This window comes from Tinamus guttatus, unplaced genomic scaffold (assembly GCF_059628265.1).
Source record: "Tinamus guttatus ecotype Peru unplaced genomic scaffold, ASM5962826v1 Tinamus_guttatus_pri_ptg000138l, whole genome shotgun sequence".
In the NCBI taxonomy this organism is placed as follows: domain Eukaryota; kingdom Metazoa; phylum Chordata; class Aves; order Tinamiformes; family Tinamidae; genus Tinamus; species Tinamus guttatus.
Window position 1 is genome coordinate 3,049,374 of NW_028288672.1, and position 6,832 is coordinate 3,056,205.

A 6,832-nucleotide genomic window follows, 5' to 3' on the forward strand; every position below is an offset into this window, starting at 1 on the left:
CTCCTGCGGGCAGGACATACATATGCATACACGTATAGAGACGTATGTACATGTATTACGTGCCGGCATTCAGGGCGCGCAGAAGGACGCGCGGGGCTCCCTTCCCAAAGGACCCGGCATAGGCGCCGCCCGCCCCGTCCCGTCCCGTCCCGTCCCGTCCCGTCCCGCCGGGGGCGCCTCGGCCCCGCGCCGCGGGGTGCGGGAGGCGCGCGCGGCGCCGTGCGCATGCGCGCCCGCTGCACCCTGGGAGCTGTAGTCCGCCCGCGCTGCCCGGTGCGGGCGCGCGGGGGGGCCGGGACTCCATCTCCCAGCGTGCCGCGCGGCGCCGCCTCGCCGCTCCGTGACCAGCGCCGCACGCTGCCCGCCGCGCGCGCCCGCCGCCCCAGCGCCGCCGCGGGAGCCGCCGCGCCGGGCGGGCCCGCGAGCACAGCGGAGACGGCGGGTGAGTGCGGGAGAGCGGGCGGCGGGATCCCGGCCGGGCGACCCGGCGCGCGCGGCGGCGCCGAGCGGCCTCCGGAGCCCCCGGGAGCGCAGCGCAGCGCAGGGGAGCGGAGCGGAGCGGAGCGGGGGGAGCCGCGGCCCCGGAGCGCCGGCCCGGGGCGGAGGTGGGCCCGCCAGGACCTCTGCGCCCGCCCCGTCCCGGGGGTTTCATCGCTGCCCTCAGCGGGGAGCCGGTCCTAGGCAGCGGGGGAGAAACGCGGTTAAATATCCTAAGATAAAGGAATTTCCTATCTGGAAGTGCGGGGCTGGGGCCGTCGCCTTGCGTGTGCCTCACCTGGCCGCGGTGTGTGGTGGAGTCTCGGGTTGCAGGAGCTTGGCCGCCTGGAAGTGCGTGTCAGCAGCTCGCAGTGGCGTCCGGCACGTCTGGTTTGTGTGTGTTTGCATGGGTTTTTATTATTATTATTGTTATGGCTATAGATTCAGGTCCTGTTTGACTCGGTGGTGGTGGAGCTGTGCTTGCTCTTCAGTTCAGCTTTTCTTCCATATGGTGAATATGGTGAAACGTTGCAGCCGCCGCCACAGCTGCGAGTGAGACACGGTGATACTGGCGTCTTACTTGTGCGAGAGTCACCTGAAGACTCAAAGGCTCTTTTTTAAAAATTTTAGGGAAATAGTTTCTCTTTGCTTAGTTGCTACTTGGGAAAATTAAGGAAATAGATATGGACAGTCCTAGAAAAATAGAAGAGAAAATGGAGAAAGCCAGGCCTATATAATCCAGATTTAATAGGAGGGGGGCATAGCTGCATCTCCATAAAGTGATATGGAAACTCGTACATTACCAGCTGGTGCTGGTAGAAAAGAGGGATTGTGCAGCTCCATTTGTCCCGCTGTGATAAATTTATGCTGGCACCAGTTGTCTATTGTAGAATATTTGGTGCCAGATTCCACAAATACTGGTCATCCCATTAGCAATAGCTGCTACTAGATAGGTATTTGCTGATAGTAACTAGGACTTCCAGTAGGAGTATTTTTGAGTGAGACCTTCAACTGTTGAAGACTTTTCTAAGAGGCCTGTCAAACTTGCGGCACTCTGAACGTGTTAGTTAACACTATAATACTGAGATACTTGTAAACGCTATAAATAAAAAGCGTGGGTTTTTTTGTTTGTTTGTTTCTGTCTGCAATATGGCTTGAGTGCATGCAGTTGAATATTAACCAAAAATCTCTAGATTTCAAGCATGGGAACATGTTTGCATTCGGGGGCAGACTCCTGCTGGGATAACTACGCGGTGCAGCAGCTGGATGGGTTGCAAGCAGGGCCTCTTTGGGGGTAGGTGGGCGCCTGCAGTGCTCCGTGGTCAGTGAAACACTCGGGCTGCCCCTCGCAGGCAGCACTGAGCTCGGTTGCTGCTGCTTTGTCTGTGCTGGCTCTGTGTGAAACCTGACCCTGCCTCTCTGGTTCTCTGCCACGGCAGAGCTCCGTGTCACTTGCACGGGGCCTCTGCCAAATAACAGTGTCCTCAGCTTTGTGATCGCCTGACAGTTTTCGAGAGTAGATCAGCTTATTCCCAGCTACCGTTGAGAGACTAGGATGGATGGAGCAGGCAGAAAAGCATTGGTAAATGATGAATTTGACAGCCAGACAAAAACTATGTTGTCCTATAGGATCCCAGTTTTACCCTTTTATAAGGGTACCCTTTTATAAGGTTCAGTTTAAAAGTGTCCATAATAAAATTAATTACTCCCAGGACCCAGCTCCTGAACGTGTCAGCAGACACACAGCTGGTACAACCTGCATGGAAAAATACATACGTAAGCTTGAGAAACCTCCTGCTCCTTGTGAGCCTCAGTCAAGGAATTTCCAAGTTGCCCGTAGCTCTAGCCCTTGATTTCGCTGGCTGGCTTTGTCTGCTTCCAAATCCTTTCCTGAATCCGGATGATTTGTATCTTAATAGAATGGAAAATTAACTTGATCTACGGAGTCCAAGAGACTGTGAGTTCCCCTGTGGCTGGCCAGGCACTGGCTGCATCACTCCTGTCCTTTTGTGCAATGTTGCTAAATTTAGCAGCCTCTTTCCAGCCTCCTCACACCTTACACATTTGGCCTGTTTATTAGCATCCTGATCCAACTCATATTTATTCAGTTCATCTGGTAGCCCTAGTGAATGTAATAGCAGTAATTTATGAAAATATAAAATACAAGAAAACATTTTTTTTTTGGTCTTTCATTGATAAAAATGCTAGTGTGCAGTTTTTGCAGAACTGTAAACTGAAACCATGCTGGAGTTGATTTTTGTCTTATCTATTCATGTGCAGCCATGCATTCTTTACTTACTATATAATTTACATTGCATTTGCTATGTCCTAATTTACATGTAAGGCTAATGTAGGGATAGAATAGTCCAGAATGTCAAACCAGAGCATGTTCTCAGTGCACCAGTGTCCTAGGCTGCCTGTAAGGTTGCAACACCTCCTGTCAAAGAAAATGAATCTGGTTGTCTGTGATTTTTACCTTTTCACTTCTAAATGTGCAAATGGACCTTGACTGCAATATGAAGGTACCCGAGTCCAGGTTCCCTGCGTCAGCCGAGGTTGCTTTGCAGGAACACCTGACTGATGCTCAAAGGGTAAAATCTGTATTTTGAAATTTATGGACTTCTGAGTCATGAGAAACCAGAGCCACCATCTCCAACCATCTGTGATCGCAGAACCAGTTGCTCAGTTAAGTTTCAAAGGCGTGGGTGGTGTCAAGGAAATATGTGCAACATGCAGGGCAGGCCACCTTGGTGATGGCTTTGAAATAAGCTCCAATTCCTGAGTTTGTGGCTGCCGCATTATTTGGCAGTCAGGCTTGTGCTGATGCATCCTTCAGATATGAACAGTCTATCAGCAGAGAGGAGACACCATTTGGAGTTGATGCTAATTGTTTGTAAACACTTGCAAAATTTCTATGCATAAGCATGAAAAAAATCCCATCAACCTTAAATACATAGTCTGCTTCCACTGCCAAGTATGGCAGTGACATAGAAGTGTCTGTTAATTGATTGTAGCTAAAATGTTCAGTGTGGAAAGCACTGAGTAGACACTCAAAATAGTGAGACATAAGTGTAATGGTTTGTCAGCGAGAGAAAAACCCTGTTTCTGTCTCCTGGGCCAAATTACTGCTATGCTTCTGTGTGCGCAGGCGAAGTTGCCCTGTTCATGGGTGGCAGTGGGAGGCTCTCCTTGCACGGCGTGTACAAGGTAATGCAGCCCGCGCCGGCCAGACGCGGAGTCCACCGCTAACGCACGCTCGGTGCTGGAGCACGAAAGCCCCATGGCGAGGGAGAAGCGCCTTTTTGTTGCCGTGCCTTGTGACAAACCTGCGTGTTGCAGCTGGGAATGCCACTGTTGCAGGGCTGGACAGGGAGGTTTGCAGTAGAACCGTCCCGTGGCTGCCTATGGTTTGAGTCCAGGTTGGTGGTGTCAGGCACTCGAGTGGGGTGTGGTGTGAGTGGCCACATTATTGCTGCTGTATTTCTACAGAAGCCCTGCCTTCAGCACCTTGCTTCCGGAGCAGATTCGGTCCTCAGCTTTTCCACAGTGACTCTGGGTAGACAAGCCTGAGTTATAGTGACATGTTACAGTGAGGAATTATCACCCCAAAAGTACAGGGGGAGAGAAGCTTCTGGGGCTTGCTGGTTGAAAAAAAAGGGAATTTAAGGCACAAACTGAAATTCTTTGAAAGCTCTAGTCGGCTCCAGTGTTTCAAAGGGCAGATCTGTAGATCTAAGTACTTTTATGCCTTAGTTATTACTATTAAACAGGGAAGTCTGATTAATCCCATCTCAGACATGGCATCGTTAATGCTCCATGTGCCATGCTATGTAGATAAGCACTGGTGTTGTAGAAGGTATTGCAAGTATCTCAGATGATAATACAAGGAGTAAAAGTTTTGGGGAGATAAAGGCATAAAAATTGCTGTCTTTCTCTTTCAATAAAGCGTGAAACAATTCGTAGTGGTTTTGAGGCCTGTAATTTCTTATTAGTGATTCTAATGATGGCTGTGTTCAAAGCATGGAAAATACGAAACAACTTTAGGGCTACAGAGAGAACTTGGTCTTTTTTGCAGCATGGTGAGTAAAGAGAGTGCGTGTAGCTTGGAATGAAGAAAACTTTTCAATAGTCTGTTTTTCTTAAGAAATAGCTGGGTATGTTGTTTTATAACAACATGAAGAGTTGTTTTTAAAGCTTTTTATTGATTGCTGTCTGAATTTGCTTCCTTCAGACAGTGAGTACAGGATCAAATTCAGCTCTACTTAATGAACTGTGTATCCATCTTTTGTCTTGTTGCTTGAATTTTGTTATTAAACCAACTAGTTGTGACAATAAAATGGGGAAAGGTTGTTTTCTCTTTAATGGTAGCCCATATGTATTGGTGCCTGCTATTTGTCTTGCTAGAGCACCTGATTTGGGGACATTCCTCAGACCGGAGCTAAGAGTTTCAGATGCCTAAATAGGCAGCAAGAACTGAAACACCTTTCTCAGCTCAGACTGTGCAGTATGCAAAATTAAGAATGAGCTGTAATTCTGTTGTTCATTGGCAGATTTCACACAGAGGGAGCTCTGCTGAAGCTATTTAACATCAGGAAGGCTGGAGGATTGGCGTGAGAGAGCACAGCAGCAAGATCTTTGCTTCTCCACCTTTGTCAGTATGGTGCAGGATAAGCAGTACTGGTTGCACTTGGATACATGTTCCTGCCCTGGTTGGGGTAGAGGAAATAATCCCAGAAGTGTCAGGGAAGAACATGCTCCCTTGTCTCGGTGTAAATGGTTGCTCTGTGTGTTGTTAGGAGAAGACCTTGAAAGGAAGTCTGTCTGTATCCTCCAGTAACTTAAGGAATGGCTACATTTTAAGTTTGTGGTGCATGGAGCGGTCTCCAAAACTCCTGGTAACTTGCTTAGGAGTCTTAGTAAATGAGGGAAAGGGCTTTGTTGTTCGTATATGAATAACTTATTTATTTTTAATCATTCAAGGAGGCCTAGCAAAGGGCGGCCTAGGCATGGCAAACAAGCACAGAATTTCCCCTTTTTTGAAAGAAAAATGTGATTGAGTCAGATATTCAATCATTAAGTAGCTATATCAGGAAAAATTCAGAGGTAAACCTCACAATTCCTGGATCATAGGTCTCCAGGTCAAGCTGCTGCTTGTTTCTACTGGCTCCAGGAATTGTGCGCTTTCAGCAGGAGGAATGAATGCCAGATTTAGACAGTCTCCTGGGAGCTAAGAACACAGAAATATTTTCTAATATCTGGCTCTTAGAGGAGCCCTCTTCCTCTGAAAGAAATGCACTGTCATCTAAGACTTTTCCATGTGTGATCTCATGAAGACCTTTACAAGCCTTTGAAATAGTTGGAGAGGTTTGATTGGTTTTGTTTGATCCTGCTAAATCCCATGATAAGTAGAAAAATTGAGATTTCATGACATTATGATTTTATTTATGCATAAAATATTTGTAAATATTTTTAAGCTAAAATCACTACCACATGAAATACAATAAATATTTACCTGAGGAGCTTGCTTTTCCTACGGCTCTCCAGATTGTGGCTGAATTCCCTTGTGTTCCTTGGCAGGCTGGGCCTGCCGCCCTTTCCTGCGCCTGCCCATGTGCGCGCGCACACACACTGACTCCTGCAATCTTCAGTGATCTTTTTCCCGGAGGAGCAATGCTGTATGGAGCTGATATAAACACTTAGCAACTTGGAGCCTCCTGCCTCCCTGCCAGGTTTGTTTAACATTCACCTATGGCACAGACATACAGACACGCAGGCAGCTCTCTTAGCTAATCTTGCTTCTTTAGGAAGGTGGACTTGGCTTAAAAGCAAATCCGAATGATCTCTTCCACCCTGCCCAAGGTTGAAAAAATCAAGCACTGGAAGATGTGGAAGTGCTTGAGTTCGAGTTGCCTGAACCCTGAACCCTGTCAGGACGTGGTGGCTGAGTCACCATGCTCGTCCTGGCGCCTGCGCTGCCTCCCGCTCGGCTCCTGCGGACCCGTGTGCCTCACTTCCCCCTCTGGAAAATGGAAAGTGCAGCTCATCCTTTCTGCAAGGCCCCAGTGTTAATCGCTTAAAAGTTGTTATCGATGTGTGGTCAGCTCCTGGGAGTACAAGCTCTAGGAGGAACGTGAGTAAACTTCAGCGTTGTCCCCACTGTTGGGCCCATCTCGCCTCAGTGGTGAGAATGGGGGGTGAGGGGTCTAAAGTTTCCCTTGGAGAAAAATCACCTGGTGCTTCTGCATGGAACTTTAATCTTTAGCTGGAAGTTGTGGTTTGCTATTTTTAGAGGCATTCCCATAGATAAGAGGGAGACTTTCATACCAAGGTGAGCTTTCAAACAGGCCTAGCACTT